The sequence below is a fragment of the Macrosteles quadrilineatus genome, unplaced genomic scaffold (genome assembly GCF_028750875.1).
Source record: "Macrosteles quadrilineatus isolate MER2022 unplaced genomic scaffold, UCM_ALF_1.0 Scaffold_9__3_contigs__length_116548681, whole genome shotgun sequence".
Lineage (NCBI taxonomy): Eukaryota > Metazoa > Arthropoda > Insecta > Hemiptera > Cicadellidae > Macrosteles > Macrosteles quadrilineatus.
This window is the reverse complement of record NW_026542602.1, coordinates 18,255,070-18,277,970: the sequence shown is the minus strand read 5'-3', so window position 1 is coordinate 18,277,970 and position 22,901 is coordinate 18,255,070. Positions and strand designations below refer to the sequence as shown.

The following is a 22,901-nucleotide window of genomic DNA, read 5'->3' as shown; positions in this document are numbered from 1 at the left end:
TAGGCATTCTGACTCTAAATTCATTTTTTTCTACAACTACGTAAAGCTTAACCATCGGAATAGGAATGAAATGTAATTCTATACACAGTAAAAAGATAAGTACGGTACAACAAATACACAGTAATAAAAAGTGGAAAATACACTGATCGACCAAAATATCAACTACAGATTTATTCGATAAATGAAAAATAAATTTCCAAACAATACGCTTAATAACATAGACTAACTAACCAACCCCTCTTGTTTGTTAAAAGTCAAATACGTAAATATAAAATTGCTATTGATTTAGAGAGTCATAAAGTATATCTCCCATAAAGTCTTGAGTTTGTTTACTAGCTTTTAAATTGGCAATTAATTACTTATATTTACTGTCAACAAATTTGGTTTAGGAAGCGCATATGCTTTTAATTATCGTTGGAAGATTCAGAAATAGATTAATAAATTAATACTGAATATGCCAAGCTGATTAAAGATGACTTAGTGAAGAGAAACTTGAGAACAAAGAGCTTTCTACTTACAAAACAGATCCAATCAGGTTTTCAAAGTTGGAACTTTGAAAACTTTATAAGAGAAAGTTTGATCAAAAGCTACTAAAAAATGTACAAAAAATGATTGAGTAGTATATCATTTCGTACCTTGAACTCATGAATTTAAAAACTGTATTTGGCTTATTTAAACATGTCAAAATAGTTTTTGAATAAATTGTAAGCGTAATCAATAATATTTTTGGAACATGTTTTACGATTGCAAACATAACATATATAGTATTATTGTGCATTATTAATACTGTGTATTTAAAACCTTATATTAACAGTTATCTTACAGTAATTATAATTACTGCCTGGTAATTGCGTTGATTTATTATTGTTATATTGCCGTTCACATTTTATTGTTTATGGTTATGTTGCATCTAGCTCTTATAATAAAAAACACAAGATAATCCTTACTTATATTTTAAGACGTATAATCTTTTAACAAATACTTTTTCTTTGGTTTCATAAATAAGACTAAGCAGTTTTGACAGAAATGTTTTTAAATTTTCAAACAATTACTATGTGGAAGGTTGGCAAACAGTGGTTGAAATAGATATATACAGGGTGTTCATAAAGGGGTGTCACAAACTTCAGCGGCAGATAGTACTAATCAATCTTAAAAAAGTTCACATGAACACAGGTCAAAAAGATTTTCTGAAAGTAAATAAAAGAAATGCTGTTTAGCCACTAGCCACTATTTTTTTATTTTTTTACAAATAAATCTATTGCTCAAGAACTATTCAAGCTTCAGAAACCATACTTTGCACATACGGTTATTGTGTCAAGAGGTAATTAAAATACCCCCGCCGCAGCAAACCTGCCGACTAAGCGAATTCCCATTTGTCTGAATTGATTTTCAGTTAAATATATTTTAATAACATTAGGTTTAACGAGTACCTAGGTTTGCTGCTACAAGGAAACTAATAAAGTGTGTTTTTGAGTAAAATATTGATAGCTTATTACAAAATAAATAAATTTGCCAAGTTTGATAAAAATATATCCATAAACAAGTAAACTACAACATATGACAATATTCTCCATAAGAATAACATGGGAATTTTAAATTTACAATTTTTTTAATTTTCTCCGTTACTAATAATCGAACAAAAATACTTTTATATACTAAATTATTTGTTTTTTTAAGCTCTTTAAAAAGGTCTAAAGAGAAATCGGGAAATTTTGTGTTTTGAGGGTCAAAAGTGAGAAAAACCAATTTTTACCCCATAAAACCCCCCGTAAAGCCCCGTTCCCATGGTCCGATCGTGCTGGTTCGCGAACTCATTCAAGTTTATCCCGCTTTACACCTTTAAACCAAATTTCATCAAAATCGGACAAAAATTACTCAAGTTATCGCGTTTACGGACGTATATATATATATAAGTCTATATATATATATATAAGTCTATATATATATATATATATATATACATATATAAAAATTTGAACGAATGGTGTTTTTGGCCTCTGGGGACATCAAAATGAAAAAGTAAATTGGTCCCGGGTCTAGGTCTTACCGTGCCACCTATGGTAATAGCTACTTCCCTATAGGGAAATTCGCTAAAAATGACATTATTTTCTTTTACATTAACAAAATGGCGGCCATTTAAAAACTTTAAACTTAAATTACCCAAATATGGATGATTTTATGGAAAAATGTCAAGAACACCTTTTATTTAGCATTTTGAGTTCCCTATCAAACAATAACAAGTTAAAACAGATCAAATAAAAAAATAACTGAAATATCACGATTTTTTTTAGTAAAATGGTGTAGAATAAGGCTAAGATAGTCAGGTTTGCCTCATTTTACACTAAAAAATCATAACATTTAAATGATTTTTTATTAAATTTTTTTGAACTTGGTATTGTTAGATATGGAATTACAAATGCTAAATAAAAGTGTTCTTGAAATTTTTCATAAAATCAGCTATATTTTAGTAATTTAAATTTGCCTCTTATCACAATAAATATATGTGCAAAGTTTGGTTCACGTAGCTTGAATAATTATTGAGACTGTTTTGTAAAAAATAGAAAATGGCGGCTAAACGATTTTTTTCGGCCCATGTTTATATGAACTTTTTTGTTTAGATTGATTAGTACTATCAGCCCCTGAAGTTTGTCACATCCCATTATGAACACTATACATCTTCTTCTAAAGAATTAACTATCCAGTTCTTGAATAAGGTGATATAAATGAAAGTATCTCTTATATTAATATACGTGAGGGCTATTTTTTGTGAACAAATCTCCTCCGTTATTTCTGGACCGATTTTAACGTTTGAGGTGTCAAATGATTCGTCTCAATTCGTAGTTTTGCATTAAGGTTTTAGAATTTAAGAACTCTTACCCTAAAGGCGGAGACGCCTTCAAAGGTCGCATTTCCCCATAAGAATTACATTGAACAAATTTAAAAACAAAAACAGCTGTACATAAAAAGAAACTGACCAGCTTTTTGGGAGTAAATATTTTTGGGAGTAGCTTTTTGGGAAACATGTTTGTTTAGGAGGTTATAGACTAATCTAAACAGTTAATCAGTTTTGTTGGAAGAACAGAAAATTTCTTGAGTTTAAAGGAGAAATATTGAAAACAGGAGGAGGAGACAATTAATAGGAAATCTTATACTTATGAGAAGAGTAGAAGAGAGGCCTGGTCTCACAGTAAGGAACCCAGGTACACAATCACTTGGAGAGACGAATCAGTTTTGCCATTTATGCCAAGCAACTTATTCTGGAAGTAAAAAAAAAACAACGAAGAATTTACACATCATGTTGTCACAGTGGTAAAGTAAACCTACCTAATGTCAGATCAAATAAATACATGCAAGAAATGTTTACTGGTAACCGTTTTAAGTCGGGAAACATTTGTAGAAAACACAAAAAATAAGCCGGGTCTAAAAAATGCTAAAATATTTTTACAAGGCGCGTTTATTATTTCAAAGCGCTATTATAGCGTGAGTATTTTAATTAGTTACATAAGCTTTTAGTCGGATCTTTTAAACTCATCGAAAATTATAAGCTTTTAGTCGGATCTTAAAACTCATCGAAAATTATGACTGTTATTACTGTAGTTTTAAAATAACTTCTGTATAATACCGGTACTTGACAATTGCTCGATTTCGAGCAACAAGTACACTAGTATATATCTTATTAGTTTAATAAAAACGTGTAATACTCTTTAAATAACATATTGTCTCTCGTTACTAAGTAATGATGTAACAAAGTAATCAGATACTGTGCTAGGGGGTATTATGCTATTACCAGACCAATTAATACTGGACAGTTATATAAGCAAACAGTATCCTCTCCTCAGACATTTAAAGCAGCTGTGTAAGATCTAAATACACTTATCAGCAAACTAACACATACCCATTAGCATGTCAAAGCCCTTAATAATATGTACAGTGGGAGTAAAAATGACACTTTATAGATTAAATCGCAAACATTGCAATGACTTTTGAACTGTAATTTAAGCAGCATTGTGAGTTGTACCTTTTTGTTTGGCGTATGAAGGACCAACATTATTTACTAAGTTTTTACTAGGAATGTTTGTTATTTTGTAAACACCCTATTGTCCATTATTTTATGGGGTTTGTGGATTAATAAGAATTAAATATTTAAATAAAACATGAAAAAGCTCCTGCATATTTTAAAAATGTTCTCATAAAACTCTATAGTAAGTTAGTAAGTAGAAAGAAGACCATCGCCATGTATCTAAGTTGTTTTAATTTATGTCCTAGTAAATATTTATATGTGTTCAATGTTCGTACAAATTATACCAAATCGAAAATATCTCAAGTAAGAGATGGAAAACTAAAAGTTTAGCTAATCTATGAGACAAGGGACAGACGATAACGTTTCGAAGTAGAAACCTAGGTATCCACTAGAAAATACAATAGATGGTAAGGTAAGCCTTAGATTTTAACTATGATAATTTATTTTTTATTAGAAGGATGTTCAATTTTAACTCCAGGCTAAAAATATCAAAAAGAGTATATTCAATAAAATTTTTAACCTACGATTATAATCATTTGGAGATATAGCCTCTGGATCGTTATTGAACATAATTAAATCTAAGGCTTACCTTACGATCCAATTTATTATATAGTGGAGACCTAGGTTTCTACGTCGAAACGTTATCGTCAGTCCTTTGTATCATAGGTTAGCTAAACTTCTTGTTTGCCATCTCTTGTTTGAGATATTGTCGATTTGGTATAATTTGCACACACGTTGATCCCACAAATAAATATTTACAAAGACATAAATGGAAACAACATAGGTACATGGCCATGATCTTCGTCTATATAACAAATAATAAATACTATACCTATAATAAATTGGATCGTAAGGTACGCCTTAGATTTAATTAGATTATAATCAGTTTATAAGAACACAAAAATGGCACCTGCTGATCTACTTACGTAATGGACAGTAGCAAAAATCGACACAAATATGAGTTCCTTGAAATCCCAAAATGCAACATGAAGACAGCACCTTAATCACAGCCATACATCGGAAGGCGCTGCTAGCTCATTGCAAGGGGTAACTGAACTGCATCATTGAAGGTTTGTTTAGTCAATGACTGTAGTAAACTTTGACAGAATTCAAAATGTTCAATCCATTACCTTGGTTCTAAAACACTTATTGATACAAACTAAATAAACTTAGAGTCTAATGTTTTAATTTTTTTTAAACATGATTATGTATTTACAGAATAATTTGCCGGTTTTGAACTATTTAAAGATTTTAATTATACATTTGCCTAACTGACTTTACAATAGATTTACATTTATATCATACACTTATTTTTTCCTTTTTCTAAAACCATTTGCAAACACAATTGTAAAATATGAGACTAGTGTTCATGTATGTTTCACAGTGGTGCGTTGTTGGTTTTAGTGCGCTGTTGTCCATTGAATGTTTCTCTCTTATTTTCTGGTAGATTTTGAAATATGTTTTTTTGGTTAGTTTGATTTGGAGCTTTTCAAGCTAATGATTATATTGTTAATTTTCATTCATGGCGTGCAGGAAACCCGCAACACTCGTATTTACTTTATTTAGACCCACTTCGTAATATTTTTGACACGGTTATTCATTTTGTACAGCTGCAAAGCTCATCAAACTTAAACTTAAGCTATACAGCGAACGGTAATTTTTTCTGTAAAAAATTAAATAGCCACATTCATCAATTCCGCAGCCTGACCTCGTTTCAAAGACACTAAAAACAATTCATTCATAAAACTAAGCACTTAGGGAACGCAGATTTTAAACAATAGTTCTTATTGTTTAGATAGTATGTTTAAACCCTCTATCCTTCCCACACTACTACAATTGTTTATGCATCACTAGACATAAAATACAATCGCATAAAGTAGAGTTGGATAGAAAGCTTACAATAGCAGCAAAGCTGACGTATGACAGTCCTAATCTAATCACTAGAGCCTGTATGTACGCTCTGTAGATCCGTTGAACATAATGGAAACCCGGCTTTGCCTCTCATAAAGCGAAGTTATTCCAGCCATGCATGGTATTGTTGTATAGACAACAAATCTTTCCATCTTTAAAAGGTTCATAAATTGAGTTGTCCAATTTCGAAACATGTTTAGCACACTGTCTAAGATAGGTTTTACTCAAAGTTTTTTACCACATAGCTTAGTACATTTTACCACAAAATACCACAGCTTAGTTTTAAATAGTGAAAGCGCTATACTTCTTGCCTGAAAGTCCAGGTCTAATTCCCGCAAATAACCAATATCTTCTACCATTGACAAAAGAAAATACCATAATAATGGTGTATTGTATGTGCTTCTACCTATATAGCGAGTTTTATATAGCGAAGCGGTAGCTTGGAGCCCAATTCACTGCGATCTTAAACATATACAAATAAATCTGGTTGTTTGTATGGTGCGACACTTAGATTTGTAGGACCACTGAATTTCTTATGTTTGCTAAACTCAGATGAGAAAAACAATCTAGAACTACCATTCCTAAAAGCAATTTGACAATTTTTTACGATAGTATATCAAACGAAATGCATTTTCATTAGCGGTTGGTAGGAATCAGACTCGGTAACATGAACGACTTTGGTATTTATTCAAATTTGAATTTTTAACTTTGAACAAAACAATAAAAATCGTATGATAGAAAAAATCGTATCCTAAAATAATCAACTACCTTAATACGACAATTTTTTTCGTTATGTTGGCAGTAAAGCACGATAATTTGGTTTATCGCAGTGGCAACCCTTCTCTCCTATCAGCTCTTCGCCAGTCGTCAGTCGGCGTTTGTTGATCAAAGTGCGAACTACTTACTGCACCGGTTGTCAATTAGTTTAAACACTTGGCTTTTGGCTGGCTGAAAAATAATTGGTATGTGTATCTTAATTTTGATGTTATATTTTATCAACAATAAGTTTGATATTAACGGGGTATTCAAACTTGTGGTGCCGTATAATCTAAATTGGTTGTTCTTATCACTCGATACAAAATCGATCTGGGCTGGATACCCTGTAAAACAATCACATTTAACAAAGAAAAACACATTTAAATCTATGGTTCTCTAGCTCACCTATTATATTGTGTGTGTTTTGTTTAACCATTTATAATGAGTATATAGTTATAGTATATAGAACTATATAGATACAGTTATTTACATGTATCGCTCGACCAAATTAAGCACTCGATAACTTCAAATAAATATTGCTTATACTTGTAGCAGAAGCAAACAAGTGGGGGAAGTTTAGGAAAACTACTTAATTTTTTTTTCAAATGTAAACAACACATTTTTCTAATTTTCATCCTCACGCACTTCATTACTCATTGATTTCCAGGAAACGTGAACATAGATTATTTGACAAGTTTAGGTATGTAGTTTGAATGGGAATTAGTATACTTTCAGAATGCTTGATAGTGGCTTAGATAAACACCATTTACTAGTAGCTTGTAGTAAGAAAACCCCCTGTTTTTCGTAAATATATTTCTTGCAAAAATGTACGAATTTAATTAATCGAGATTTCAATGGAAATCAGTTCGTTGATATTTAATGCCAAATATGCATTATGTTGCTTTATCTATTTGTGTTTAAGCGTAAGGTTAAGCAATTTACCGGATTTTGTTAATGATTCTGGTTCTTCAGCTATCCTCTCCGGTAAGTAAGAAATATTTCATTCATTCCTTTTACATGATTGATCACATCATATTATTATGTGTTTCGGCATTTTATACTGTAATTTTGTTCCTAAATTGTATCTAACTTTCTATTTAAGTTTGCTTTACCTTAACAAAAACACTAACTGGGTACACTAACCAGTACTGGTGTGTTATAATATTGCTTAGTTACAATAAAATCCGTTTTCACAAGAATAAAACACAAATAACATTATAATTGTAATAATATTAATTTGTGTACATTTATAGAAAATCGCACAAAAATACGAAGCACATTTAATTGGTGAGCAAAGTATCTTATCAAAAAAACTATAAATAAAAAAACTTTAAAGTGTTACCAAGCTACATTTAATTATGTGAGAGTCTTATTGATTTGATGGTACAATAAATTAACAAAAGCTAGTTAGTAAAGTCATGTTTTATTTTCAGGTTATTGTTAAAATTGAAGTTTTGATTTTACCTAAGTTTGAAGGTGGATGTGTTTGAATCATCAAAACTAATCTTTTAAATTTGTGTGTTTTCTAACATCTTCATATCATTGTATAAAACATGAATTAAATAAAGTGCATTTCAACGTAAGCGGAAATTACGGACGAACTTCCATTGCATTCCTACTACTCAGTCAATATATACTCAGGAATTATTTCTTCTTTGCGTGTGAGCCACCAATTATCCAATTAGGTTGTTTTTCTGCACGCTAATGCCACTAAGTAACCATAAATCAACCATAGTGAATCGTAATCGTCTAAAAAGGTAAATATAGATAGAAATATAACTGTCAAATCTTGGTCTTCGGGTGTTGACCGCGTCGTTGAATAAGTTAAACTAGAGGCCGACGTTTCGGATGCGTAGCAGCTATCCATCTTCGGGGCGAACTACTATTCAACTGAAGAAGGTCATGAGCGTCGTCCTATTTTATTAGTTGGTGGGGGTGAGGGGTGATGGTATGCGGAGTCTTGTAGAACGTTCTGGAATGTGTAGGGGGTTCTGGCCTTTCTGGAATGTTGTTGCTCTGGGGTTGATGGATACCTGTGCTATTTTAGTGATCTGTAGAACTTTCTGGGTCACATTTACAAGATAATTTACTGATGATTGGTGTCCAGGCTGGGCTGATTTCTAATCCGTGATCCCTGTTAAAGTTGAATTTGTGTTTCTTTATTTCTATGGACTCTAATACTTTTCTTTCAAAGTAGTTGTTGGATGAAGCGATTATTTTCGTGCTTTCGAAGTCTATGGAGTGTTTGAACTCTGTAGAGTGGCTGGCAATGGCAGAACGGTCGTCGCAGTTCTTGGTTTGGCGAATATGTTCTTTAATTCTGGTAGATACTAATCTTCCTGTTTCACCCACATAACACCTTCCGCAGCTACATTTAACGTGGTATACTCCTGGTGAATGTAGGGGTATCTTATCTTTAACTGGACGAAGAATATCTTTTATTTTGTTGAAAGGCCGAAAAACTGTTTTGATGCCGTATTTTCCCAACACTTTTCCTATTTTGTCAGAGGTTCCCTTGACGTACGGTAGAAAGGCTCGGTTTGTTTCTCTTCAGAATTTTTTGGTTTACTATCCTGCGAGTTTGTTGTGACGTGCTTTTCATCCCGTCCAGAAAAATGCCGTACTAAAAACATTAATCAACAGGGCTTTAGCCATCTCCAGCCAAGATTACATCAAACAGGAAAAATCACACCTGATCAAAACTTTACAACAAAATGGTTACAAAAAGTACAGTATATACAATGCAATAAGGAATCAAGAAAACCGGATCACAACAAACTCGCAGGATAGTAAACCAAAAAATTCTGAAGAGAAACAAAACCGAGCCTTTCTACCGTACGTCAAGGGAACCTCTGACAAAATAGGAAAAGTGTTGGGAAAATACGGCATCAAAACAGTTTTTCGGCCTTTCAACAAAATAAAAGATATTCTTCGTCCAGTTAAAGATAAGATACCCCTACATTCATCAGGAGTATACCACGTTAAATGTAGCTGCGGAAGGTGTTATGTGGGTGAAACAGGAAGATTAGTATCTACCAGAATTAAAGAACATATTCGCCAAACCAAGAACTGCGACGACCGTTCTGCCATTGCCAGCCACTCTACAGAGTTCAAACACTCCATAGACTTCGAAAGCACGAAAATAATCGCTTCATCCAACAACTACTTTGAAAGAAAAGTATTAGAGTCCATAGAAATAAAGAAACACAAATTCAACTTTAACAGGGATCACGGATTAGAAATCAGCCCAGCCTGGACACCAATCATCAGTAAATTATCTTGTAAATGTGACCCAGAAAGTTCTACAGATCACTAAAATAGCACAGGTATCCATCAACCCCAGAGCAACAACATTCCAGAAAGGCCAGAACCCCCTACACATTCCAGAACGTTCTACAAGACTCCGCATACCATCACCCCTCACCCCCACCAACTAATAAAATAGGACGACGCTCATGACCTTCTTCAGTTGAATAGTAGTTCGCCCCGAAGATGGATAGCTGCTACGCATCCGAAACGTCGGCCTCTAGTTTAACTTATTCAACGACGCGGTCAACACCCGAAGACCAAGATTTGACAATCTACAGTGACCGTGGAAGCTTATCATCTAGAGAAATATAACTCTTTCTGTAGTAATACTTAATCTGTAATTTAGGTCTAAATTAAAAATACCGAAGTTCGTGTTAATAGAAAAGGTATTATAAATATAAGTGGGTAATACAAAGAAGTTGAAATAAAAATATACAGATTTGTTAAACGAATTGGACACATATGAATTTTTTTGAAGAAGGGGGAGAGATCGGCCAGTCTGTACTTTCCAAGATGCTCTATGTCGTGATTATTCAAAATCCAAATTTTAATAATGATAAAAACATTTTATTTTTACCTATAGTAGTTTTGGAAAAAACACCTAGAAGTATCGGCCAACCCAACAATAATAATGGTTCGAACCGGATTTTCTCAATTGAAGTAAATTTAGCGTGAGTTTATATTTTATTTAAAAGCTGTTGACAATTTTTTTATTTATTTGAAGGATTTTAGCATTTTAATGCATGACTATAATGTATACAATGCAGACCCAAAAGTAATGTTTCCCGCTAGGCCCGAAAGTAATCCTATTTTCTGTAAAGTAACATGTGAAATAAAATCTATTTTTAATCAACATTATAAAAGAATAAAAGAAAACTCTGATAGTTGTTTTTGCTGAAATTTTAAATGTCAAATAAACCAAACCAAATTAAAGTAATATTTTCAAGGAATTTTCTAATAATAATGTCAATTAATTGACGAAGAAAACACCAAGATTACAATAAATGAATACAATAAGAGTTTTAGATTTTCTATTATTCTAATGGTCAATTATGGTATATTTGTAATTTCTTTCAATGATTATTTGTTGAGCAAGGGAAGTTTGGTGCGAACTAAACAAGCCTCGAAGGCTACTCCGCACATAGAGTAAATATTGACTCGGACCGTGGGACATAGAGCAATTTCGCTGCCAACATATTCATGCTAACCTTGACCTTTTCTATTACAATGGTCTTCAGGTAAAGTAGTTTGTTTACCTTTCGTTTGGATCTAGTTTTCTTTATTTTATGGATTAGTGGTAGTATATAGTTTAAACTCAATTTTATCTGGCTGTACACCTAAAACACCTTATAACACACGACGCCTTCGACCGGGCAAAAAATGAGCTGGTGTTACAAACAAAATCACTTAGGATTAAACATGCTTACCTTATAGTTTTACAAAACATTATCAGATATCAATCACCTTTTATAGTAACAAACATTAAACAACGTTAGGGGTGTAAACCATGTAAACACGGTTGCTTGTAATGTTTCCATTGAAATAAATCAATAAAATATTCCCGTGAGCTTGAACCATGCCCTCGTGCCTGCACCCAGACTAACGAAAAGGAAGCGTGATCCATGCGCAGGCCCGAGGAGCGGCTCACAAAACTTTACTTAACAAAATGAGAACCATGGATGGAGGCTCAAGAACAACACGCCATTTGAGAGAAACGAGCTGTAATTAACCATTTAAAAGAATAACACAACAACAATAATTAACAATAATACATGAATTAAATACTCTCAATTAAACTTTAAAAAATTTTGATACCCGTTTACCCTACTAACTTACAATTATTTCATTAATCATTTTCAAATAGGCTAAAATTTCAAAAATAAATCTTACTAGCTTTTACCTTTCAAAAAACTTTTAAATTAACAAATTACAACAATGATATATATAATGACTCTTATAATAAATTCATTTTATCTGGTAACTATAGAAACTTTAGGGGCCCCAAATTAGAATTCAATAGAATATTTAATAAAATTATAAAATTTAAAAAAGATCAACAAGTAGCCTAAAGAATTAAAATTTAAAAAGAATAACAATTAATAAACTATGTATAGGCCTATAACAATAATAATTTCAAATAGTCTCTTGGGTTGCTTTTTTTTATAAATAAAATCAAAAAACATAACGACAGTGGGTAACTTGCGGTAGTGCGGTTGGGTTTTGGGCCAGGTCTAGAAGTTCAGCACCGGAGGGGGAACCAAGCAGGGCGGAGAGGGGGCCAAGGTCTACGAGGCAGCCATGAGTTACAAATTTCCTCCGCCAAGGTCGAAACGGTCCAGTGCATAGTCCTCCTCACGGGCCCCAAAAGGCGCGCGTGGCGCGATAAATTTACACCATTGCGTAGCAGAACAAAAGTAAAGAACAATTAACAAAACTGCTTTGCAAAAAATAAAGCATAGAAACGGATGTTAAAGGATAAATTTGTTCTGAAAATCCTCTGCGAGGCAAACGGCTCTGACGTCGCTGAACCTATGAGTTGCTGGCGGAAAGAGTAAGAAAAACAAGACTCACAGCCTTGTTCGGGGTCGTGAAAGTGACAACGAAACACTGAACTAGCCTACTATAAAAAAAAACACTTGAACCATTGATCATGAGTCGTGACATTCGCCCGGTGGAAATAGTCACGGCTCAACCTCCCTCCCCAAAAGAGGACACTCCTCTCCAAAAGGGACAAACAAACAAGCCTCTCCCCCACTTCCTGAAAAGAAATTGACCTGAAAGACAACTCAGGTGTCTGTGGTGGGGAACGCCAAGGGACTTCCAAACTGAGGGGAAAACTCACCCCCAGGGTTTGCTCTGGCCAGAGCTGGAAAATTTTGTGAGGGAAATTCCTTCGCAGAACACAGGGGACAGGAGAAGTGATCAGGTTCTCTGGCCCAGTGCACTTCCCATCCAGACACAAGAGGAAAGAAAATTGCCTACGGAAGAGTTCCGCGGAAGGGCTTGAGATGAGAAATGTGCGCCCTCCGGAACACTTTTCCAGTCCGCGGATCTCCAAGCTCCGCCGTGACAGGCGTCAAAAACCTCAGGATGCGGTGGGGACCTGACCACCGATGACACAACTTTGCAGCTCTCTTGTCCACAGCCGAACTGGCTGGATGAGCTTTACAAAACACCAAATCCCCCACCTGGAAAGGGTTGTCTACTCTACCACGATTGTGCTTCCTCCGGACCAATTCCCTAGCTCTGATCAAGTTTCTCCTGGCCGCTTGCCAAGTTGCCTTGACATCAGCCGCACCAGGAGGTGGCAGAAGGTCGCCAATTCCCCACACATTCGCTAACGGGTTGTTAGGCGGATAGCCTAGAAACAGCTCGAAAGGGACCGCCTTGTGACTCTCATGGTGAGCAGTATTGAAAGCAAACTGAAGCCAAGGGAGTTCCTGATCCCAGGTGGTCTGCTTGTCAGCATGGAAAGCTATGAGAGCGGAGCGAAGATTGCGATTGAACCTTTCAGCATGAGAAGGCTGTGGATAGTAAGGGGAAGTAGTCACATGGCGGATTCCGTGCCCAAAGCACATTCTTTTGAACAGATGGGAAACAAACTGTGTTCCGTTGTCGGAAACAATGGTGGCGGGTATTCCAAAATGTTGGAAGAGGTGAGTTCGAAGTACCTGCACGGTGAGCTGTGCAGTGGCATTCCTTAAGGGAAAAAGCCAACAAAACTTGGAGAAGGCATCCACACAAACAAGTAGGAACTTATTTCCTGACTTGCTACGCGGGAGAGGCCCTACATAGTCAATGAAAACCTTCTCCAAAGGTCTTTCCGCCACCTCAGATGACAACAAACCAAACTTAGAGTTTTGAGCGGGCTTGCTCAGTGAGCACGTTTGACAAGAACGCACCCTAGCAGCAAGATCCCGATCCATACCCTTCCAGATGAACATTTCCCTAACCTTCGCAATGGTCTTGTGGATACCTAGATGCCCACCCACAGGAGAAGAATGAAAATACTCAAAGACCATAGGGATTAGAAGACTAGGCAGCACAACTTTAGGTTTACCTCGCTGCCGAGCGCGACAGCAAAGGGCACCCTGGGACAGAAAATATGGGGGGTGGGCTCCCCCATTTTGAAGCTCACCAATGATCTTTGCCAGCTCAGGATCCTTCAGCTGATGGGGAATGAAATCAGAAAAGGCGAGTGGAAACTCCAAGAGCACGGCACAACCCGGTTGCTCTTGGTCAGAAGGAGGATCGTCGGGTGAATGGTACATCCTAGATAGTGTGTCCGCAATCACATTCTGAGTGCCTCGAACGTGTTGCACTTGGAACTTAAGGGACGATATTTGGACAACCCAACGACCAATTTTCCCAAGCTGGCGTGGATGTGCAAGAAGCCACGAGAGTGCCTGGTTGTCGGTTTCCAATAAAAACTCCTTGTGCTCCAAAAAGCGTCTGAATTTATTGACTCCAAACACGACAGCCAAACACTCGAGTTCATACACCGAAGAGCTTTTCTTTTCGCAGGGACTCAAAGTGCGTGAGGCGTACGCAATTGGCTGCCTAACACCATCCACCTCTTGTGACAACACAGCCGCAATTGCGACGGAGGAAGCATCTGTTTGCAAGACAAAGTTTTGATTGAAATCCGGCATCGCCAAAACAGGGGGCTGCATGATAGCCTCCTTGAGAAGGTCAAAAGACGTCTGCTGCGCTTCACCCCAGACAAACTTGGCGCCCTTCTTCCGAAGCTCATTGAGAGGAGCCGCCAATTCAGCAACATTGGGTATGAAGCGTCGGTAAAAACCTACCATGCCGATGAACCTAGCAATACCCTTGACATCTCTGGGAGGAGGAAACTCCCTGATAGCCTGGGTTCTAGCGGGGTCGATGCAGACGCCTCTATGAGAGATAAGATGACCAAGGAACGAAATTTCCGGCTTTGCAAAACTAACCTTGTCAGGATTCACGGTAAGGCCAGCCCTATTCAATCTACTCATGACTTCTTCAAGATGAATCAGGTGATCTTCGAAGCTCTCACTGTACACCAAGAGATCGTCGAGGTAATTGAACACAAACTTGAACTTGACATCATGAAAGATGGAATCAAGGAGTCTGGTGAGAGTCTGGGCCCCCACAGCAAGACCCATCGGAACTCTTGTGAACTGATACAAATTCCACGGAACGCAGAAAGCAGTGAGAGGTCGAGACTCAGGTTTCAAAGGAATCTGATGATAGGCCTGATTCAGATCAAAAACAGAAAAATACTTGGCCTTACCGAACCAATCAAACGCAGAATGCAAATCGGGGAGAGGCACAGAGTCGATTTCAATTTGCGCATTCAATTTGCGATAGTCCAAAACCATTCGGGACTTGCCATTGGGTTTTGGGACGAGAAAAGCTGGACTAGCGTAGCTCGAACGGGAAGGTTCAATGACACCATTTTCCAGAAGTTCGTCAATGATTTTTCTGAGAGTTTCCATTTTGGGTGGAGCTAATTTGTATGGGTGAGAGCGAACGGGACGGGTATCTGTTAGACGAATCTCGTACTCTAACAGGTTAGTGACTCCAAGCTTTGGCGTCAGCACATCTGGGAAACGAGAACACAAGGTTCTGATGGCTTCAGCCTCGCAAGTAGTCAGATGCCCTAACGGATCAATTGTTGGCTTGCTGGGTATCTCAGGCTCGACTACCGCAGCACCACCACCAATTTCATCAGCAAAAGATATTAATACCCGCCTCGCAAATCGGAAAAAACACTGACCTCTGCCTAAATCCAAAATTAGGCCAGTGTGCTTGATAAAATCCGCTCCCAAAATAACAGGGAAACAAAGGTCCTTAGCCACCCAAAAACTCCAAACCCAAGAAAAATGTTCAATTTTGAACTTGAAACGGGCTTCATAGATGATGGGAAGGGGTGAATTTGACGCAGTCCAGCAGATAGGGGTTTTTCGCTCAACTTGCTTGATAAGCCCAGACGATTCAAGTTTTTCAAAAAGGGACAAGGAAATGAGGCAACGGGCTGACCCAGAATCCACTAGGGCCTTCTGCACCGTGGAACCTATGAAGATGTTGAGACGTGGGCAAGTTGAGCGCGCCGCTTTCACGCCCATGGTAGCAAGGCCCGCAATCCCCCGCAGCAGAGGCTCGGTCACAGGCACAACACTCCCAGAAGGGGAGGCAACAGAAACATTAACTGACTTTAACTTAGACTTTGACTTACTTGAAAAAACATTCAAATTATTGCCCTTTACATTATCACCAACAACCTCACAGGAAGGATTGGGCAATTTTTCCTCCTGTGAGCAAACTAGTTTTTTGGACCACGTCCAAAATTTCCACCTTGACGGCAATGCCGCCGAATGTGACCTGGTTGCCCACAACCAAAACAAACAACAGGTTGCCTCTGCCACTGCGGCGGTTCAGGACCCAACCCCACGGGTGCTACGACAGCATGATGACCAGCTAGGGGAAGATGCCCCGCCGCTTGGTCTCTCTGAAAATCAGCGTCCTGGACAGATCTCGAAAGGATGGAAAGTCTGTCCAGATCCGCAAAAGATGAAGGCCGTGGTGCAAAAACCAGACGGGAGCGTTCCTCAGGCTTCAACCCCTGAAGCACAATGTCAATGAGCTCAAGCTCACTGATCCCCAAACGCAAGACCCTTTCCACCGTGCGAATGTCCCCCACGTACTGGCTGAGAGACTCGGCTGGCTGCTGAGGACGAAAAACTCTCTCAACTTTCAGCTTCTCCATGACCCGACGGGGCATGAAAAGCTCCAAAACTTCTTTATGAAAAACATCAAAGGTGACGCCTCTGCGCAAACAATCAAGCAATCTGTCCCCCAACGGTTTCAGACAGTATGGAGCAATGAGTTCCATCAAGGTTGCGTCTGACATGCCAGGGTATTCACGCATGCGCAAAACACTCTCCAGAAAAAAACAAAGACCATTCACATCTAACCCGTCCACCGGCCGGAAACCACTCAGGACAGAGGCAAGGGGATGGGGAAGTTTGCCAAAGGAGTTAGAGATGGAAGGGGAACTATGAACTTGAGAAGGAAAGGGAGATGGGGACTGGACATTCAGCGTAGCCGCAGCCAAGGTGGACGTGTGAGAGGGGGACGGTGTGACATTTGCATTTGACATTTGAACATTTGCAGGCAACTGGAGCAGTGTACTTGGCGTAGGCGGAGCCTGGGGGGTACCCACTGGAGCCACAACTTCAACAACAGACTTTGGCACTTCGTTTGAAATTTCCGAAGAACGGTTGTCTTCAAAAATTTCAACTTTCTCTTTGACAGACTTTCCTGCCTTAATACTCTCCAAAATACCTTCCAGCTCAAGGATTCTGGCCTCCACCCAACTCTTGTCTTCATCCTGGATTTCAGGTTGCCCTGAAACCAAGAGCAGACGCTTACGCCAGTGCGTCAGCTGTGTGATAGCCGAACCCTTAGCTGAGCCCATAGGCAAACTACTCCAACTATCAATTTCCCCACTTAGCTCTTCCATCCTTTCTTTACATGCCTCCAGTTCCTCATCCAAACTGAGCGACTCAACCCAAGCTTGAGGCATGCTAGCAATTTGTCTGAACTGTGTACGCAAAGTGCGTATATCAGTTCCAGGAGTCTCCCCCCGGGACCGCACCTCGTACACCAGCTCCGGCTTCCTCAAATATTCCGGCACAATTGACGCCATACCGAGTCTCAACCAGCACTTGACTCAAAATAGACAACCAACAAAATTTTTTTTACAAAACAAACACAGAAATTTAATTCCTAAGGCTTCAGGACGTTGATGCCTACGCACCTGATGGGGCCCAAAAGAAGAACCTGCCCATTCATACCGCAAGTACCGCAAGAAAAAACAACAACAAATGACCCACGAACGTACACACACACAAACATACACCGATACATACACTAGACAACACCTAACACTTGTGTGATGGGGTGTACACACAAACCTTTTTTTTTTTTTTTTTTTTTTTTTTTTTGACACATGACCATGCTTTTGACACTCTTGCTCCCGAAGGATGCAAGTCATTACCACCGATTCCACCCGGTGCCTCGGCCAAAGGGCGAGCTCCTAATAAAATGTGTTTACGCCCCACCACAACAACAACAAGACCTTTTTCCAAAACTGCCAGGCCAGAACATTTCCAAGAAACCAATCCATCCACGGCTCTTCAAAACAAAACAAAAAACAGAACGCGGACAGTGATCGCATCTCTAAGTATCCGAGTCGTGAAACCAAGTTTCACGACAAGGCACCCAGGACGCAACCCACTAACCACGCTCTGCTACCAGATGAACCATGCCCTCGTGCCTGCACCCAGACTAACGAAAAGGAAGCGTGATCCATGCGCAGGCCCGAGGAGCGGCTCACAAAACTTTACTTAACAAAATGAGAACCATGGATGGAGGCTCAAGAACAACACGCCATTTGAGAGAAACGAGCTGTAATTAACCATTTAAAAGAATAACACAACAACAATAATTAACAATAATACATGAATTAAATACTCTCAATTAAACTTTAAAAATTTTTGATACCCGTTTACCCTACTAACTTACAATTATTTCATTAATCATTTTCAAATAGGCTAAAATTTCAAAAATAAATCTTACTAGCTTTTACCTTTCAAAAAACTTTTAAATTAACAAATTACAACAATGATATATATAATGACTCTTATAATAAATTCATTTTATCTGGTAACTATAGAAACTTTAGGGGCCCCAAATTAGAATTCAATAGAATATTTAATAAAATTATAAAATTTAAAAAAGATCAACAAGTAGCCTAAAGAATTAAAATTTAAAAAGAATAACAATTAATAAACTATGTATAGGCCTATAACAATAATAATTTCAAATAGTCTCTTGGGTTGCTTTTTTTTTATAAATAAAATCAAAAAACATAACGACAGTGGGTAACTTGCGGTAGTGCGGTTGGGTTTTGGGCCAGGTCTAGAAGTTCAGCACCGGAGGGGGAACCAAGCAGGGCGGAGAGGGGGCCAAGGTCTACGAGGCAGCCATGAGTTACAAATTTCCTCCGCCAAGGTCGAAACGGTCCAGTGCATAGTCCTCCTCACGGGCCCCAAAAGGCGCGCGTGGCGCGATAAATTTACACCATTGCGTAGCAGAACAAAAGTAAAGAACAATTAACAAAACTGCTTTGCAAAAAATAAAGCATAGAAACGGATGTTAAAGGATAAATTTGTTCTGAAAATCCTCTGCGAGGCAAACGGCTCTGACGTCGCTGAACCTATGAGTTGCTGGCGGAAAGAGTAAGAAAAACAAGACTCACAGCCTTGTTCGGGGTCGTGAAAGTGACAACGAAACACTGAACTAGCCTACTATAAAAAAAAAAACACTTGAACCATTGATCATGAGTCGTGACATTCGCCCGGTGGAAATAGTCACGGCTCAAGCTTAAAATCGGTTTGAGAGTTCTTGAAGCAAAGCCGTAGGTCTATAATAAAACGCGAATACAAAAAAAATCAGGAAAAAGTATATGGTGAGTGGATAGAAGTGTTGGTAAAAAGATGAACAAATATATAGACAGACACACAGAGAAGCAATGTTGTTTCTTACTTCTCTATCGCAGGCATTAGGTCGATTATTTATGTATATGCTTAGAATTGATAAGTACATTTAATTAAGTATTTTTCTTCGTCACTGATAAAAGAGAACCATTGATAAATCGCATTTAAATAGCAGGAACAGATATATTCGTAGCAACTGATTAAATTGCCAATTGAATATTTCATCTTCATCATAGACATACCAAAACCAACCAACTTATTTTCAACCAAAGTTAGATGTAGATGTGCATTGTGCATAGATTACAGTTAGTATGTAATTAGTCTAAATCCTACATTTCTTCATATTTCACTCAAATGATATCAAAACCCGAAACAAAAGAAAATTGCAAAAAGGTTTGGACCGCTTCCCACGTGTTTTGATTCCTTCACATGAACCACAAAATAGTGATACCAATAATGTTATTGAGATTCAAACTTTGAGCTCGAAATTAACAAAATCCTCAGACTGAACGAAGCAAAATGGACTCAAAAGCCGCTGGCTGAGTATTGAGCGATTGGCAAACTCTTTTGAAGCTGCAATTACCGATCCTGAACAATAATGGCAACTAATGGCCCGCAGCAACGCTCTGGAAACTTCACCTCAAGAAAGACGGGAAGATTAATATGCTTTCTGGAGTGAATGAGAAGTCTACAACATCTTGTCTTTAATGCTGTGGTACACCAGCTGGAAAATCTTAGAACGATGTCCAGAAACTTATTGTTGAAGAACACATTTGAATCTACCTTTCTCTGATTTTGAAAATCAAATAAAAATGTTGTTTGTACCTCTCTTTTTACTTTTAAAAGTACCAATTTTCATACGATTTGATAATTTTTTATACGACCCTTGGTAATTTAAGAAAAACTAAAAACAGGCAAAGGTAGATAAATTGTTTAGCTTTCAAACGAGACCTTTGGTTGTTCTTAACTTGTATACAGCGTATTCTATCAGTGTAAAACGAAAGCTCCACATATCCACGAAGTGCCAGGGGTGTACTACAGCATTAAGGCGGACGTTTTGGTCTTTATGGCTATATCAAACATTACGTCTCAGTACTACCATTAGAAAACCATTAAACACACTATGTATGGCTTTATGACACTCTAATTACGTCTTTAGGTTACCTACTAATTACCTAAGCACCCAGAGCAAGCACTGACATGCAATCAGTCACAAAATGGTTGAGATAATTAAAAATAATAAAAAAATAATTGCTTAATGGATTTAAAACATAATTTGCCAAAATTGATCAACATACATAAATGGAAGGTGACATTGTAATCTTGAACGTACAGTTTTTTGGAAATTTTCTCCTACATTTGCACTTGAATGTAAACATTATTTGTTTTTAAGCCCTGCAAGATGGGTGTAATGAAAATTGAGCATTATTATGTTTTAAGGGTAAAAATGTGAAAAACACCAGTTTTGAAACCTTCACAACTTAATAATACCCCTTTCCCATTATCGAAAATATACGGATCTTGCTGGTTCGCAACTCATCCAGCCCTAACCTTCGAGCCGAATTTAATCAAAATCGGACCAAAATTATTTGAGCTATCACGTTCACTAAATTATGTATATGTATTTAATAATTATTGTAATAACATAATAACAATTTGAACGAATTGTGTTTTTGGTTTTTGGGGACATAAAAATAAAAAAAGGATAAAAAAGGTCCCGGTCTAGGTCTTACCGTGCCACATACTTCCCTCTAGGAAAATTCCCTAAAAGTACTCCAATACAGTTAAGCTACAAAACTAAAGTACCCTGAGATTGCCTTTAGCATTATTATGATAATTTTCTAAGGTTATGTTTAATCCATCATATAATTTTTAGATGAGGCGTAAAAATCACAAATGTCTCTAAATACCTCACCATTACATATTTTTTAGCAGATTAGGTACATTAACAACCTACCTATATTATTATGTAATGATTTAATCACAAGCGATGAACGACCATCACGTAGCCATTAGGGATGCCTTTTAATGAACTCGTCAGTTTTTTGTAGTTAATTAATACTTCCAGAGTCACAATCGTACCAATTTATATTGGTGGAGTTAAAAAAAGGAAATCATTAACAACAGGAATGTAAATAAAAATGTATTTAAAAAAAGATTGTATTAAGTTTTGGTACTAAAAATCCATTGTGTACAGGAGAAAAACTTACTTCTATACAAAAATTAAACCTGTAGGTAATCTTTTGCACGGTTCTTTTTACGTTGTGAAATTGGCGGTGCCCCTACAGTTACAATAAAAATGATACAGTAATGCAATCCTGGCCATTTTTCATTCTTTATCCACGCACCGAAACAAAATTCATAGTTGTGATACTATTTTAGTTTGGAAACGTCTAGTAGTATGTTCGTCCGATAACTAGGGTATAGTCGAGGTATTACTATCGTCACTTTTACATGTGTTTTAATTTGCAATTTGAACCAATTTATTGGTCAAAATTAAATGTAAAGAGTTAACAAATTGCAATTACTCAACGATTTGCGGTGGACATCAATATTTGCGCTTATTGGGTAACCAACAGTTGTAACGGGTGAACGTTTTTGATAACTAGCAATGATTTTTATCATACCCAATGCCCATAGATATAGTTTGTTCCACAGTCTGTTAAAAATAAGTTATCTGCCTTACTTATGAACATTAAATTTGTTATAATTTAATAATTTAATAATAATAATTAATAATAATTAATAATAAATAATTAATAATAATAATAATAATTAATAATTTAATTAGTTCATTAAATTTGTTATATTTAGAATTGTAATACAATTAATTGTGTAGATAACAGATTCGTACAATAGTTAAAATATATCCACTTGACAGTTTACTTATTCTTAATTTACAACCCTTTGCATTCCATACGTAGCCAATAAACTATGCTGGTTCGCAAACTCATTCAAGCTTATCCCGCCCTGCATCTTCAAGATTCATTTCATCAAAATCGGGCAAAAGTTTTAAATTATCGCGTTCATGGATGTACATACTGTATATAAATTTGAACGAGTCGTGTTTTTGGCCTCTAGGGACATCAAAATCAAAAAGTATATCGGCCAATACAATACAATAGGTTTAGCTGTACCACCTACGGTATAATTCAACTTAATAATTCTACTTCCCTATAGGGAAATTCGCTAACAAGAGTGAAATTGTGAAACAGTGCAGGAATTACCTATTTAGTGTGTTAAAATCTGTGCAAAAAAGCTTCTATGTCACTGAAGGAAAAACGTATATTACTGGAGGACAAACGTGTTTAGATGGAGTAAAAACAAAACACAGACGAAGAACGGTTGGCCAAAACCTT

At 36.9% G+C, this 22,901-nt stretch overlaps 1 protein-coding gene across 1 annotated transcript in view; it reads left to right on the top strand.

The window, feature by feature from the left end:
- The first annotated feature begins 6,864 nt into the window (after nt 1-6,864).
- LOC129004162 (fibronectin-like) overlaps nt 6,865-22,901 on the top strand; it is a 139,186-nt gene continuing 123,149 nt past the window's right edge. The window contains exon 1 of the mRNA XM_054432610.1: nt 6,865-6,894. The gene's annotated coding sequence lies outside the window, so the exon portion shown is untranslated. The remainder of the gene's footprint in view (nt 6,895-22,901) is intronic.